Source organism: Ovis aries, chromosome 7 (genome assembly GCF_016772045.2).
Source record: "Ovis aries strain OAR_USU_Benz2616 breed Rambouillet chromosome 7, ARS-UI_Ramb_v3.0, whole genome shotgun sequence".
Taxonomy (NCBI): Eukaryota; Metazoa; Chordata; class Mammalia; order Artiodactyla; family Bovidae; genus Ovis; species Ovis aries.
Genome location: NC_056060.1, coordinates 75,682,186 through 75,699,646, shown reverse-complemented (window position 1 = coordinate 75,699,646; position 17,461 = coordinate 75,682,186). Strand labels below are relative to the sequence as shown.

The 17,461-nt window shown below is 36.2% G+C and overlaps 1 protein-coding gene across 16 annotated transcripts in view; it reads right to left on the bottom strand.

Moving 5' to 3' along the window:
- FUT8 (fucosyltransferase 8) overlaps positions 1-17,461 on the bottom strand; it is a 315,633-nt gene that overhangs the window by 193,582 nt on the left and 104,590 nt on the right. For 14 of the 16 annotated variants that reach the window (XM_042252625.1, XM_042252629.1, XM_042252628.1 and 11 more), the window contains one exon: positions 16,595-16,685. The gene's annotated coding sequence lies outside the window, so the exon portion shown is untranslated. Of the gene's footprint in view, positions 1-10,655; positions 10,690-16,594; positions 16,686-17,461 lie in introns of all 16 variants that reach the window. The other 2 variants (XM_042252632.1, XM_060418178.1) reach the window with 1 other exon arrangement.

The window sequence follows — 17,461 nt, the reverse complement described above, 5'->3', positions numbered from 1 at the left end:
GCAATGGAGTTTCAGTGTGGTCTCTTTTATTACAAATCCTGGATCTATACTTACTCCACAGATATATCTGCTGCATCATAATATTAATTTCCTTACATGTGTGCATGCTAAATCACTTCAGTCATGTCCATCTCTGTGCAATCCTATGGACCAGGCTGGCCAGGCTCCTCTGTCCAAGGGATTCCTCCAGGGAAGAATACTGGAGTGGGTTGCCATGCCCTCCTCCAGGGGATCTTCCTAACCCAGGATTCAAACCTGGGTCTCATGCCTCCTACACTGGCAGGTGGGTTCTTTAGCACTAGCGCCACCCAGGAAGCCCCAATCTCTTTATAGAACCATCATTTACTGAACATTACTAAGTCCCAGTGTGAAGTGCTGTATTTATTTTACCATTCAGGCCTCATAACAGCCTTCTTATGTTATTTCTGTCCTCATTTTTACATAGATAATACTAGTATTCATGTATTGAGTACTTATTACATTCCAGGTAGGTTTAAAAAACTCAAAGTGTTTACAGATAAGTACTATTCTTATCTCTAATTTACAGATATGAAAGAGGAGGCAGAAAGTTAGAAACATGCCTGAAGTCACCCAGCTTATAAGCAGCACAACCAGGATTCAAATCCCGACAAACTAGCTCCAGAGTTCACACATTTAAACTAGTAAACTATACTAATATCAAATGCATCAGCAGAGGTTAAGTAATTCACCTAAGGTCACAAAACCAGGAGGAGCAGAGATTCATAGTCAGATCTATTTCACTACAGAGTCCCTGTTCTCGACTCCAAATGAATCAAAGCAATATGGCTTGGCTGACCAAAACCATTATTGTTGAGGGATTATTACACTTTAGTAGCAAAGTGACAAGGGAACATGCAACCAAAATAACAAACTGAATCCATGACTTTCAGTGGTAAGTCATCTCAGGGAAAGAAATGCAGTGCATCCATGTGGCCCAGGTCACTCTATGGTAAGACCCATCGCTTTTAGTAATAACAGACCAAAACCTAAAGCTGCTTTGACAGATGGATCTAGTGACTGTCACATACCAGTTTAAATTTTCTCACAAGTAAATAGCCATTAGTGTCTAAAAGATTCTGAATAATTAGATGTCTGCATTTTGTATCTGCTATGAAAAAAAACTAAAGAGTAAACAGTCTATTGCTATACCAAACTCAATGGCTGTATCTAAAAACAGTCATTTTAAAGGTATTAGAAAACAATTTTAAGAAATAACAAAAGTAACAAAAATTTGGACAGTCTGCTACCATCTGTTAGAATTAGTGCCTTTATAGTTCTCTCATCTATAATTATAATCCTAACCCTCATCCCTTGAGAGACATGTAAATTAGGGCTATAAATTTCTTTAGGATTTTTTTTTAAAGATTTACTTATATGTAATTCTGATGCTAGAGACAAAAATACCTTCCTTAAGCCTCAGCATATGACATTCAAATCACAATGCTACTACTGACTCATTTTCAAACATTCCCCTAAGAATTTCAAGTATCTCTTTTAAGGACACAATAGACACAAAATGACTACTAGATAGGGCACCTTGTACCTAGTATAGTAACTGAAACATTAAAGATAAAGAATGAAGTTCATGTTGCGAACTGAATCAACCGTAACCATGACAGTTGTTAACTCTTTCATGAACATCTCAGATCCTTAAAACAAACAAAAACAACAAAATTTGTATTGTTCTTCACCAAATACATCCTTTACTTTCTTAATTCCAAACTTAATGAGACATTCTCAATTCAATTCTACTACCACTTACCAATGCTTTTAAACTAACTGAAAGAATTTCAAAGAAATAATTAGCACTAAATTAATATTTTTTCACTGTATCTCAATAGATGGAATATAAAACAGATTTTTTATTAATAAAAAGTTTCTATATTAAGTGAGAGTTATGTTAAGGTTACTGCTTTTGTTTTTGTTCTTTTAGCTAAATTGAATCATGTTTAAAAGAAAAGAAGCACCATAAAACAGCAGTGCTCTTCAGTGAGGCAAAGCAGTACCAAAAAGTATCAGCTATTATAAATCATTAGGGTTATACCAACTTTCATTTAATGCATCAGTTGACTGGTAACTAATACTAGAAGAAAAGCAGCCAAAGCAGATTTTATTTACACCTATGTGCAGAAGAGATGTTGTTACTAAGATAAATTTAATTTAGGCAGCACTTTTAAAAATGAATTTTTACACGTAATAGTATTTGAAAACAATTTGAGCAGGATATATCACTCACTAAGAATATCATTCTCCAATTTAAAAGTGTTAAGAAATCTCTACTTTCACCCATGAGGGAATAATAGAATCCAGAATTGACTTCCATATGTAAGCAACTGGGGCCTCCCTGGTGGCTCAGATGGTAAAGAATCCGCCTGCAATGCAGGAGACCTGGGTTCAATCCCTGGGTCAGGAAGATCCCCTGGAGAAGGGAATGGCACTATTACTATTACTCCACTATTCTTGCCTGGAGAATCTCATGGACAGAGAAGGCTGACCGGCTACCATCCTGAACTGAGAGCATCACAAAGGCCTATTTAAGAAGACGGGGAAAGATCTATTTAAATTTTACCTGAATATCAATTTTGCATATGCATAAAATGAGATGGTTGAACAAAAACAACTTCCAGGCAAGAAAAATTACCAGGTAACAAAAGGGAGGTAATTCCCAGTGCTTACACAGGGCCAGGAATCATCCATGTTCTCACAAGCAAGATATAAAAGTCCTCACGGAATCCTTGGGACAATTAGTAAAGACAGAAGAAGAGAGGTCCACCTTAGTAATGAGGCTAAGAAAGCTGAGAGTAAAGATAACTCTATACCTGCCCTCCCCACCCAAAAAAATAAAACAACACCTTAAAACATTAACATACACAGAAAGGGAAGAAGGAAGGAAAGAATTTTTATGCTGCTAAGTATATCTTAGAAAAATTCAGTCAAAACTTGCCCACATATGTGGTTCCATCTGTACTATATGCTACTTTGTCCCATGTGCCACTCAAAGGAGCAGCTACCACTGCCACCACAAGAAACAAATCTGAGATGCTGGGAGGCATTGCCATGCCCAAAAATAAGGTTACGGAGGTTAAACAGATGCAAGGGTAAGAAAGACAATGAATAAAAAAAGTTGGTGTATGAAGAGTATGAATGAAGAAGAGTATACTCAGGAAATCAAAATGTTGGTAAATGAATGAGTAGAAGCAGTGTATTCTGATGTGTAAAGAGGCTATGCTGTAACAAAGGAAAGTTGAGAAAAATGGTTTAAATAAATACCTCAGATATTTTATTGGTTGGTCTGCCAGACTAATAGGGTAACTAAGCTGATGTAATTTTAAAATACAATGCAGATAAAGCTATAACTCTGAAGGCATATAGCAAGCTTCCAAACCATGCTAAAATCAATGAAACTGATATATTTGATGATACTTGAGATGATGATAAAGACCATGATGATATTTAAATTGAATTTACTGCTTTACATTCCAAGTTTCCAAGGTGATATGGTTTCCTTTTCCTTCAGAAATTTGATGAGACTTCTGTGTGGCTTAGCAATTTTATCTTAGCATCCTTTTCCTAAATGAAGACAAGAACTCCTGATGCTCAAAAACTCTTATAAGAGGTTCTTTGGTCTTCCTGATTGTTCCCTCATTAGTTAGATAAAACTTTGACACATGATAACTGCCGGGAGCCAGCACGGGAGATCCCACCCATGACAAGGTCATGCGGAGAGACCTGACGGGCAAGGTGGATCAGGACCCGAGGGATCCCCTGGACCTGCTTGAGTACGTACCCCAAAACTAGAATTTGTCCATCTTACTATCTTATGCTTTTTGCCAAACTCTTCTGATATTAATGGGGGCTGTCCCTGACCACCTTATAACTCTAGTTAATAAGTCTCCTGGGCATGATAAGAGTGTTTCAATTCAAACCCCTCTGATAGCTTTCTAACTAGCCTGATAGGTTCATCCGGACACTTACAACTACGCATGTGATTGTTTACAGCCTCCCAACCACAAGAGGCACGGGGAGCTTAAAACTCTCTAGGAATGTGGAGCCTTTTGAGGAGTTAAAAACCATTAGAATAGAACTGGTTAAGGGTTTCACTGCTGAGCCAATACTTGCTGCCAAGTTTTCATATCTTTTATTTGTTGATATAGTTGGTATATAGAAAAAACAGGTAGTAGCCCTGGTATTAGCAACATTAGATCTTTGAGTTAAGTACTTTCTTTGTTGTAACCCACTGCACCTTTGTTCTATAAGAATGTAACTTTATTTAGAACTTTGAGGGTGATGCAGATTAAAGAAAAAACACTTCAAGGGAAAATGAGGTTTTTTTTGGTTGATTAACATTTATCAAGGAAAAAAGCCATACAATGTTAATAGGCCTCCTGGCCAGAAGATGATAATGTAAATCACCTAATGAATACGGAAAGGTATGCAGAAAGAAAGCCTGGTATCGATAAGGGTCAGGACTGCTGCCCCTGCATGACTCTGCATCGTCCATTATGTAAAACTTAGAGTATATAAGCTCCTTTTGAAAATAAAGTTATGGGTCTTGCACAAGCTTGGCCTCCCCAGGTCGTACTTTCTTTCTCTCTTTATCTCTTTTTCAGGCTAATCCCCTGGAATGCTGGGACCCTCTGAGTTCACTTTCCTGCCCAGGCTTCTAAGACCCACGCGAGAGGGAGCCCAAGGCAGGGCACCTTCTGCTATTCAAGAGGGCGTCTGTGGCCTACATGAACAGAGCAAGTCTTTTGTCTGAGGCTTTATTGACTCTCTGTAAACCAATGAATATCAGCCTCTTTTCTCTCCTCTGTTCTCTTAACTGCAAATTCTTTCCTCATCTCTCTCTATATCTATATATCTCTCTCGCCTCGCCGTCCACACTTCAGATACCCTGGATCCAACCGGGGCTGGACCCCAGTAGTTAACGAATAACTTTTATGAAGTACACTTTTATGGACCCCAAGAATGTCTGATTCCAAAGTTTCCACTATCTCTAAAGATATTTTACATAAATGTAAATAATCTCAAAAGAATCATTCCATACATCCTATTCTATACCCGACTTTGCTTAATTTGACATTAGGTAAAGAACATCTTTTATGTTAGCCAACATACTTCAATGTCATTATTTTTAAGGGCTCCAATGTATTACATTCTATGTATTACCATAACTAAGTCATTTTCCCCATTAATAAGTATTTTATTTGTTTCCATTTTTTAAATGAAGTATCTCAAATACAATGAACAGGACACTTCATACTTTTTCACTAAAATGTCCTTTACCCCCAAATTCTTCTCCACAATGTATTTATTTATTCAAGTTTATTTATTCAAGACATTCATTTATTCAAGTTATTTTTAAGAGCCTATTATGTTCTACTCACTCTTACGAGCAATCAAAGTTCCAGGCGTGGTACTGATCCTATTTTATTCATTGCTTTATTTCCAGTATTTAGTGGTGTGTCTGGTACATAGTAGACTTTCATATACGTGCTGAATGAATGAATGATCATCCTTGTTCATTCATCCTTCCTCACTTCTACAATTATCTCCTTTTTTCTAATTTTAACTTTGAAATTAGCTTTTTCCTTTTTTTTCACCCTACAGTGTAATGAGTCTATAAATGTCTTCACCACGCAGAATTCAGGTTCAGTACTGAGTCAAGAAAATAAATATGGAGAAAGAAGTAGTATTACAGTATTGCCTCTTGGAAACTCTGCTCAGCTGTGTTTAAATTTTTCAAAGTTCCTTTTCTGAACTTCAAAACATCATCCAAAGGAAATGTGAATCTAACAGCTGGTTGTATGTCTTCCTTTGGTCTTTCTAACACTTCAGTTAGAAACGTTAGGAAATAGGAAAAAAAGAGTGGTATCTAAAAGGTCCAGACGGTGCAGCCAGAAAAACCTTAAAAATACAACTAAACTCGAAAATTATGACTGAATTCACAAAGGATTGATTTTGTTTTTCCAGAAAAAAAATGGCTTGAGAGAGGGAGAAATATCACTGAAACACCAAAGCACACCAAAATGTTTTTATTCCAATCACATTTTTTCCTTTTAAATTATTATGAAATAGATCTGTTGAGAAACCTCTAGACTTGCTTATTCTGTTTTCTTTCACCTGGAAATCCAGGTACTATAGGGATAAAATTAGAATCATCTAAGCCTGGAAAGAAACTTGAAACACATACAGAGTTCATCATTTCACCTTTTACTCACCTACACTTCAGTCAGTTTACACGCATAATAAACACATCCACAGCAAAAAATTATACAACTCAAGGTGGAGGTGAAGATAGGAGATTAAGTCAGAGTTAAGGTAGGAGTTTGGATAAAAGAATATAAGCCATTCTAAGGATGCTGTTATTGGAGAAGACTGCTTTGCAGAGTGTAATGATTGATAACAAAATTTATGCTTGGATGTTAAATACATACACTTGAATGGCATATGCTTGTTGATTATGGTCATGTATTTTGCCTCTTAACTGATTAGGATGACATGCAAAAATCTTAGCATGAGAAGATGCTGGTCTGGATCAGACTGTGAACATCTCTTCAGCTTCAAAAAGTATATGCTACCAGGTCGTTCTGTTTTTATATACACATCCTACCATTCTTATTAGATTGCAAGTTCTTCAAAAACAGTAACATGGTTTTATTACTCTTTATGTCCCTAATCTCCAATTCACAGTAAGTATTCAATAAATATTCTCTTTATATCCCTTAGAACAGTAGTCCTCAACCATTTTAGCACTAGGAACCAGTTTTGTAGAAAACAGTTTTTCCACAAACATGGGTGGGGGTGGTTTCAAGATAATTCAAGTGCATTACATTGATTGTGCACTTATTTCTATTATCATCACTACATTGTGATATATGAAAATCTGTGAGAATCTAATGCTGCTGATGATCGGACAGGAAGTAAAGCTCAGGTGGTAATGTGAACAATGGGGAGTACTTCATTTCTTTGCACATTTCACCTCCTGCTGTGTGGCCCAGTTCATAACTGGCCAGGGACCCTCTGTGGCCTGTGGCCTGGGGGCTGGAATACATGAGGGGTATTCAATAAACAACCACTGATATCAGTGAAAACACAGATATTTATTCAGTCCATTCAAATAGAATTTCATTACCTCAAATATCTTTAAATGTTAAAATATATATTAAAAATACACATGACCACCATTGAACAAATATTTGCACATCAGTGTTCACAGCAGCACTATTCACAAGTGCCAAAAGGTAGAAACAACCCAAACATTCAACGACAGATAAATGGATAAACAAAATGTGGCATATGCATAAAGAAATATTAGTCTTAAAAAGACTGGAATTCTGATACATGGGACAACATGGATGAACCCTGAAGACACTATGCTAAGTAAAAGAAGTCAATTACAAAAGGGAAAATACTGTATAATTCAACTCACATAAGAAACTGAGAGTAGCCAAATTCAGAGACAGAACAGTGGTTAAAGGGCCTGGGTATTAGGGAGAATGTGAATTCTTTGTTTTTTTTGCTTTCCATTATTTTGATATTTTTTATTAATTTGTAGTTGTATAATATTATGTAAGTTTCAGGTGTGTAACATAGTGATACATTTTTTTAAAGGTTATATAATTCATTTACAATTATTATAAATATCAGTTATATTTCCTGTGCTATTCAATATATCCTTATAGCTTATTTATTTTGTACATAGTAGGCTGTACCTCTTAATCCCCTAGACCCCCATACCATCTTTCTCCCACCAGTAACTACTAGTTTGCTCTATCTGTGAGTCTGTTTCTTTTTGTTATATTCACTAATTTGTTTTATTTTTTTAGATTCCAAATATAAGTGATAAAATTCAGTATTTGTCTCTCTCTGTCTGATTTATTTCACGTACCATAATATCCTCCATGTTAAAACTCCATCCATGTTTTTGCAAATGGCAAAATTTCATTCTTTTTTATGGCTGAGCAGCATTCTTGTATATGTGGGTATGTGTCTGTGAACATACCATATCTTCTTGATCCATTCTTCTGCTGAGGGACACAAGCTGCTTCTCTATCTTGGTAACTGTAAATAATGCCGCTGAGAACACTGTCATGCACGTATTGTTTTCACATCAGTGTTTTTGATATTTCAGATATATACTCAGGAGTGGAATTTCTGAGTCATATAGTAGTTCTATTTTTAGTTTTTTGAGAAACTACCATACTTTTTTCTACAATGGCTGCACCAATTTACACTCTTGTCAACAATGTACAAGGGTACCCTTTTCTCCACATCCTGGCCAATTATTTGCTTCTGTTCCTTTTGATGATTGCCATTCTGACAGGCTTGAGGTAACATCTCATTGAGGCTTTGATTTGCATTTCTCTGATAATTAACAATACTGGGCATTTTTTCATGCATTATCTGTTCAGATCATCTGCCCATTTTTTAACAGGGCTTTTTGTTTTTCTGATGTTGAGTTTTACGAGCTCTTTAAATATTTTGGATATCAACTCCATGCGACAGGGGCTTGAAGTCAGGAAGAATGGGGAGTTACTGTTTAACGTGCAATTTTACTCAGAATGATGATAAAGTTCTGGAGATGGACACTGGTGATGGCTGCACAACAATGTGAACATGTTTCACACTACTGGATCATACACTTTAAATGGTTAAGTGGTGGATTTTGTTATACATATTTTATCACAATAAAAAAGAAAAGTATATGAATCATATTACTTTATAAGTGACTTGTCCAAATAATATCTTATAAATGTACAATCACAGAAATCTACTTGTTCTTAACATTAAATTATTACCAGAAAAGTAGTTAAGTTACCTAGTATTATACAAAAGTATCTGGCTTCTTAAAAAAACAAACACAATGCTGGGACTTCCCTGGTGGTGCAGTGGCTAAGACTCCAAGCTCCCAATGCACTGGGGCTGGGGTTTGATTCCTGTTCGAGGAACTAGGTCCCACATGCTACAGTAAGAAATGGCATGCTGCAACTGAAGACCTCATATGCCACAAATAGAATTCTCATGTCACAACTAAAAGATCGCGTATGCTGCAACTAAGACCCGCGCCGCTGAATAAATATTTTTTTAATACCAAAAAACAAAAAAACTTTGAACAAATTAATGTTATTTTGATCTCAGCCATACCCATAATGCATTTAACCTAACTCTGCAAATCATTTGCTTTACAACAATACTAACAGTTGCTATAATCAACATATCCACATGTCCTTAACATTCACACATAAATTCACATCCATTTTGTCAGCAGAAACCTGTCTGCACTCAATGCATTCACAATTTAGTTTTTATTATATTTTCATCTATTCTTTTTCCTGCAGGTAAAGACTGCATGCAGAGACTATTCTCTACTTTGTAGGTCATTTTCAAAGTTGTTAATAAGCATTTAATAAGGAATTACACAGGCTTCCCTGGTGGTTCAGATGGTAAAGAGTCTGCCTGCAGTGCAGGAGACCAGGGTTTGATCCCTGGGTCGGGAAGATTCCCTGGAGAAGGAAATGGCAACCCACTCCAGTATTCTTTTCTGGAAAATCCCATGGATGGAGGAGCCTGGCAGGCTACAGCCCATGGGGTTCACAAAGAGTCCGACGCAACTGAGCAACTTCACTTTAAGGAGCTGCTAGGTCGCTTCAGTCGTGTCCGACTCTGTGCACACTCTGTGCAACCCCATAGATGGCAGCCCACCAGGCTCCCCCATCCCTAGGATTCTCTAGGCAAGAATACTGGAATGGGTTGCCATTTCCTTCTCCAATGCATGAAAGTGAAAAGTCAAAGTGAAATCGCTCACTTTAAGGAGCTACATATTGTCAAATAAAATGATAAACTGGGAATTCTTAACAGTAATTAACACTCTATATGCTACATCATTTTCTAAACTTTGGGAAACATGCAAAAAAGTTAAATTTTATATTCATTTGATTATATGCAAAAGCTGACACAACTGCTACAGAATATGAAAGCAATAATATTTTACTGCTAATTTTCATAAAAGTGATTCATATTCAAGTAAATCTAACTGAAATTCATGGATTTATAACATCATTAAAAATACCAACTTCCCAGTTCATCAATTTGCAACCCTTCAATACAATATACCATACATATATCAATTTCTATTCTGTGATTATGTCACAGAATTTATATTGATTTAACACACTACTGAATTCACCAATAATATTGACCTAATTCAAACTCATTTAACATGATTCATTTATGAGTCTTAATTTACCAACTAAAGTTTAATATTAAATTTTAATAAGAGTTTATTAGTTCTTTCTTTGGTAATTAACAAGCCAGAAAATTTTCAGTACTTAATAATTTTCCAATCTGTGTGATTGCTAAGTCGTGTCTGACTCTCTACAACCCCATGGACTCCCCCGCCCATGGGATTCTCCAGGCAAGAATACTGGAGTGGGTTGCTATTTCCTCCTCCAGGGGATCAAACCCACATCTCCCGCATTGGCAGGCAAGTTCTTATCAGTGAGCCAACAGTGAAGCTCCTAAATCTGAGTTTGCTTCTGTTTTGCATGTGTATTCATTTGTATTATTTTTAAATTGCACATAAAAGATATCATACAGTATCATTTTCTAGTATCTGCCCACAAAACCATTACCGTATGCTGAAGTCTCATTTCAAAATAATGTCACCTAAGATAGAAAGAACAAAAAGAAAGAAAGAGGTACATTTAAGCGTTTGGACTCCCTAACTTGGTGCCCTATGTATATCCTTTCTAGAAGTAGCTATTATTTCAAGTGAAAATAAATCCTTCAACCCATAATTTCCCCACTTTCCCAATGAATTATATTAAGCAAAAATTAAGTAAGCTAGTATAGAGTCCTCCCATTAAAAAACAAAACTAGAGATTTACTTTTCCTTATTATATTCCTCCTACTATATATTCCTTTAAAAAAATGTGAATTTGGTGTCCAAAATATCTATTCAGTAAAACTCACATATTTATATAAGACTTTAGCAGTTTAACATCAGATTTAGATTCAATGAAAATCTCCTAGATGATACAAGGAAATGAATTGCAACCACAGCTTTATAATTTGGATATTAATGATCTTATACCAAAGGAAAATAAGGCTCGGAGAGACAAAATACTTTGATCTTATAAAGATCTCACGACAAGTAACTAGTGAATTCAAGGACTGAAGTCCAGATATTACTACTGATGCTGAAAGGAACTAGGAGGAGAAGTAACCCTGGTGCATGCCCAATATGAGCCAGGCACTGTACACATGTTTTCTCAATTAATTCTTACCAGTGTTTTGTAAGGCAGGCACTATTTCCATTTTGAAGATGAGGAAACAAAGTAAGATGTGATTTGACTTAATCAAGGTTTGTACAGCTTGTCTTCATACCACTACTTGTGATCCAAAGGGTAAAAGTTCATTTGATGTGTTTTATCTTTGGTTTTGTTTTGTTTTTAATTCTACAGGGATGGGAACAATTTCACTGGATCCATTTTAACAGATATCTATATCCTTTAGAGAATCCTATGTTATTAATCCCTTTGGTTTCACCATCATAAGTCTACCTGGCAGATAAATGATAATAATAAATATTTTCTTCCTTTTACAAACTCGCCCCTGGCCTTTCTTATCTGCTTCTGCTCCTCCCACTATATCACTCAAAAGAATCTGGGTATCTAGAGGTCTATTATTCAGGAGCAAAAGTCAATAATTATCAAATACTGGCCAGGTCATGAGGGATTCAGTTTTCAAATTTTGCTATATGGAACCAAGGGGTTGGTTGTAGGAGGTATTCCTTCATAATATCAATAAATGAAAAAGTGCCAGATAGGTTTCATTTGGAAAAGTAACCCCCACAACTCTTCCAATCATTATACCAAATTTGAGGCAAGAAAAATGTTTCGGTATTTTAAAAGATCAAAATTTTAAAATTCATACCCTAAATTATGTAAGAAGTAGAAGGGAGGCAGGTGACAGCTTTTTGTATTTTTTAAAATGAGTTCCTCATTCTTCTTTTTGACCGTGTATGGATGCAAATCCTATTCAAAAAAAATCATATTTTTCTTCTTAAGAAAAATATGCAGTCCTTGTTGTTGCTGGATGATGTGCCAATCATATCCAGCTGATTAATACTGCTGTTGAGTTCAGATGTGTCCTTACTGCTTTTCTGCTATGTCTGTCCATTTCTGGCGGAAGTGCTGAAGTGTCGTCTCCTGTAACAGTGGACTGAGCAGTGTGTTTTTGTAGTTCTGTTGGTTGCTGCATCACATATTTTGATGAGCTGTTGTTAGGTACACACATATTAAGGATTATTATATCTTCTTGAAGAACTGACTCTTTTATTATTATATAATGCTCCTATTGGGACTTTCCTGATGACTCAGATGGTAAAGAATCTGCCTGCATTGTGGGAGACCTGGATTCAGTCCCTGGGTCTGGAAGATCACCTGGAGATGGAAAGGCTATCCACTCCATTATTCTTACCTGGATAATTCCACTGACAGAGGAGTCTGGGGGGCTAGAGTCCATGGAGCCGCACAGTCAGACACAACTGAATGACTAGCACTTTCACCTTTAATGCTATTTATTACCCTTGAAACTCTTCCTTGCTCTGTAGTCTGCTCTGTCAAAGCTAATATAGTTACTTCAGCTTTTTTATTTTATTTAGTGTTTAGCATGGTGTATCTTTCTCCATCTCTTTATGTCTGTCTAATCTATATGTGTCTTCATATATAAAGAGTTTCTGTACACAATGTATCTTGACTTTTGATCCAATCTGACAGTCTGTCTTTTAGTGTATTTAAACTGCTGATATTTAAAGCAATTATTGATAAACTTGGGTTAATATCTACTGTATTCGTCACCGTTTTCTACTCATTGCCTTCGTTAAATCAGCAGGGTGACAGAATAGAGCCCTGATGTCATCCTTTCCCAATTTTGAACTAGTCCGTTGTTCCTTGTCTAGTTCTAACTGCTGCTTCTTGACCTGTGTACAGGAGGCAGGTAAGGTGGTCTGGTATTCTCATTTTCTTAAGAACTTTCCAGAGTTTGTTGTGATCCACACTGTCAAAGGCTTTAGCGTAGTCAATGAAGCAGAAGTAGTTTTTCTGGAATTCTCTTGTTTTTTTCTATGATCCAATGGATGTTGGCCATTTGATCTCTGGTTCCTCTGCCTTTTCTAAATCCAGCTTGAACATCTAGAAGTTCTCAGTTCACATACTGTTGAAGCCAAGCTTGGAGGATTTTGAGCATTACTTTCACTCATGTGAAATGAGTGCAATTGTGTGGTAGTTTGAACATTCTCTGGCATTACCCTTCTTTGGGACTAGAATGAAAACTGACCTTTTCCAGTTCCGTGGCCACTGATGGGTTTTCCAAATTTGCTGGCATACTGAGAGCAAGTACTTTTAACAGCATCATCATTTAGGATTTGAAATAGTTCATCTGGAATTCCATCACCTCCATTAGCTTTGTTTGCAGTGATGTTTGCTAAGGCCCACTTGACTTCTCACTCCAGGATGTCCAGCTCTAGGCAGGTGATCACACCATAGTGGTTAACTGGGTCATTAAGATCTTTTTTGTATAGCACAGTTGTTCTAAATCCCTTGTTTTATAAGTGCAGTATTCCCGTCACATTTGAGTCTGATTCTGATGCTTGCTCTCTTTAAACTGGTTTTTCTTATAGTCTGCCCTGTAGTTTTTTTGCTGGAAGTCAGACATCATGCACAGAATAAAAGGAACTGCAGCAAACAGAAATTTACTAATGTTGTAAGGTGTGGCGGGAGTAGAAGTTAGGTCTCAGCCTTTCCGTGGAACTGTGCTCCTCTGGATGTGAACTTCACAAGTTCTTTCCAGTCTTGCGCTCCCCTCCTAGGTGGAACAGGATGGTACAGAGGGCAAGAACTGGATCTTTCTCTCCTTCCAACATGGAAGGCTAGAGTTGGGTATTTCCCTTCTTCTAGGTCAGTTAGAGATGAGACTCTCTCTGGTAAAATACTTTCTCTCGATAGCAGATCTTGTTGAGAAAAGGAAGATGCCTTGGCATATCTCAAAATGGTTATTTTCTCCTCCCCCTGTAGGAAGCACCAGGGGATTTTTCTCAGATAGTCACTGTGAGGACCTGAGAGAGCTCCTAGAAGTAAAATCACAAAAATGTGGGGATCCCCTGCTACCAGGTCCCCCTGGAGTTTTCGTGTCAGGTTTGTCCACCCAGAGCTTCCTATAATTTGTCAATCACACTTTAGATTTTTCCTACACACCAGAGGTTTCTTTTGAGGTTGCTGCTAAGCTGTCATTCTCTATCTGCCTGTCTCTTCAATTTGAGAACAGTGGTTTGCCCTGTGACCTCACTTCTCTGATGGATCTAAGAAGAGTTTTGATTTCTTAGTTTGTTCACTATTTCACTTGTTGTTAAGCTAGAATAATGACTTCTAAGCTTCTTACATGCCATACCAGAAACAAACAAACAAAAATCCATTTTCAATTGTTACCCTTTAACTAACTGACAGAGTGATAATATAACCCTCTTATGATATAAAGGAGCTAAGAAACAAATGGAGATCTATATTTGTCTCACTGGCACACAAATTAGCTAAGATATGATTACTCATGGTGTTTACCCAATAAATAATACCAAAAGGCAAACTATTAAACAATCCACTTCATCCTTTCTTTCTGAAACAATGAAAACACATAGGTGAATATCATGGGTTATCATTTAGAACCCACATCATTATGACAAACTAAAATTTTTTCTATGTAAACAATTGAATATTAAATTTCCATAAGAGCTTTATAAAAACCTATCAACAAGTACTGTAATGCACTGGTTACCCTTAGTGTTAAATTATAGAAAAATAAAGCTAGTTTCTTATTCCTAAAACAGCATTATAGTGTCTTCTAAACAAATTATAAGTTTTAAGATTTATCCTCTGGGGGTAAAAGAAAAGTCAGTAGAAAGCTAGGATTTATATGTGAAATTTGACATTTGGATGCCAAATCCCAAATTTTCTATTGCCATGAAATTAACCTTTACCAAAATTACTTTACTTAGAAAATCTTAGTTGTGCTATCTGCTGTTCTTATAGCAAGAAGTACAGCTAATTTTTTTCCAAATCATACTGTAGAACAGCTCATTACTTTTTATATTACTAACTTAAATTTTATTCAACTTGAGTTTTAACATACTTAACCAAAAGCAAACTGATTATAAGATGAACATATCGAATTCACCTTAAAAAATCTGAAAGTAGGTTGCAAAATTAGTCTCCAAACATAGCAAGAATATCAGAATGGCCAAACCTAAGGGACTGTATTAACCCCACCTTTGCTTTGCATAAATGTAAATTTCATTTTGTTATTATTTCCATATCCCTCATACATTAGGTATAACAGATACTTCTGAGTCCTTTATATAGTGAACAGATGGTGAACCACTACAAAACTAAAAGCAAGCCTAACATCTTAAGGAATTATTAAGAATCTTACTCTTCACTTGGAGGATTACCACAGAGTTGGACAAATAATTTTCTTAGGAGGATCACTGAGGAATTAGGGTAGGAAATATACTGGAAATGACAGTAGAGATGGTCACAAAAAGAACTGAGAAAAGAGATCATAGCAATAAGTGAACAGTAATATAAACACTCTTAGAAAAAAGAAAATCTACACAAAAAAGAACTGTCCAAAGAGAAAGAAGATGGATGCTTGTGAAAAAAAAAGAAAAGAATGCTCTGTAAGCTCCACCCAATTTGCTAAATGTAAAATACATTCCTGAGACCCCCACATTCCTCAAACCCCAAAATAAAGTCAGTGTCTAAGTAAATCTGAGACTTAGTACTTGACATAGTTTCTAACAAAAGTAATAACCAACTATCTTACTAAAGCAAGATCCAATTATGTCAGTTTACAAGAGATAAAGAAATGAAAACATCAAAGGCAAGAAAACAAAACTATGAAGACTATCTAGTCATGTCAGTGGTTATACATGTAAAACCAGAAACTCAGGGGAGAATAGCTACGTAAAGGGACAAGACAGCCCAGTAGATAGCACACAGAATGTAGTCCTGCTCCGAAAAGCTGTTGTATGATTTTTAGAAAGTCATCGTATTATCTCTGCTGCTGCTAAGTAGCTTCAGTCGTGTCCGACTCTATGTGACCCCAGAGACAGCAGCCCACCAGACTCCCCCGTCCCTGGGATTCTCCAGGAAAGAACACTGGAGTGGGTTGCCATTTCCTTCTCCAATGCATGAAAGTGAAAAGTGAAAATGAAGTCGCTCAGTCGTATATGACTCTTAGCGACCCCATGGAATGCAGCCCACCAGGCTCCTCCATCCATGGGATTTTCCAGGCAAGAGTTGCCGCTACCTTCTCCATCATATTATCTCTAGAGCTGAAATAATGTAGATTCAGCAGAATCTTTTGAGGAATAGCGATATGACGTAAATAAATAACACAGTGTTTTCTGCATGAGAAAACACTACCTAAAGAGAAAAGCATTTTTTAACTTTTTTAAAAGAGAAAAATTTGACTTATTTACAAAGTCACTAAATATTAAGTATGAAAAATGGCTTACCTTTTTTCCCCTAGAATGTAAGAAGCTGATGAAATCACATATTTCCAATGGAAGATATTACTGCTTGAAACCAGGTCACTATAATTATCAACTGTTTAAAATGAGACAAAGAAAGGGGTAACATTAATTATCTACAATCATACATTTCTTTGTTAACAAGAAACTTATGTGACACAAAACCTCAAGCCTTGAAGAGATATATGTTCCTAGGTTTAAACTCTCCAGGGAAGGCTTCTTTGAGCAAAGATTGGACAAATAGTTGAAAACTATTTAAATAATCACTGATCACTAACTGTAAATAGTTTTTTTAACAGCAACACAACAAAATTTTAACATTTACTGTTATCACCCTACTTTTTTTTTCCCAAAAAAGGAAAACATGAAAGTTCAGCTAATATAAAAAGGTCCCACTATTAAAAAAAAAAAAAAAAAAGAGGGTACTATTCAAACAGCTTCAAGGACAAAAAGTATGTTCCAGACCAGATCATATTTACAGTTCCTCATCTAGAATTCAACTAACATTCAACTGCAGCAATCAGCCAAGCTTGGCAAATTAAAATAACAGTAATTTTGACAGATTATCTTCTATAAATATTCAAATATGGACGTCTGTGTGCATGCAAGGGTCTCTATATGCCAATCAAAATGTTTTGTTTAGGATCCTAAAATTGAGCATTTTTTAACCCTTCATTTCTGTAGGGGTCCCCTGGATCCTTAACTTTCATTTTAACCCTTTCACCTCAACTGATAAAGCGGCCAATTATTTCAATTCCATGCCCTGAATTATATTACCTATAGCCTGAATTTAAAAATTTTGAGAGTAACATTCATACAAATATAAAGCACCAATAGACAAGAAGAAACAAC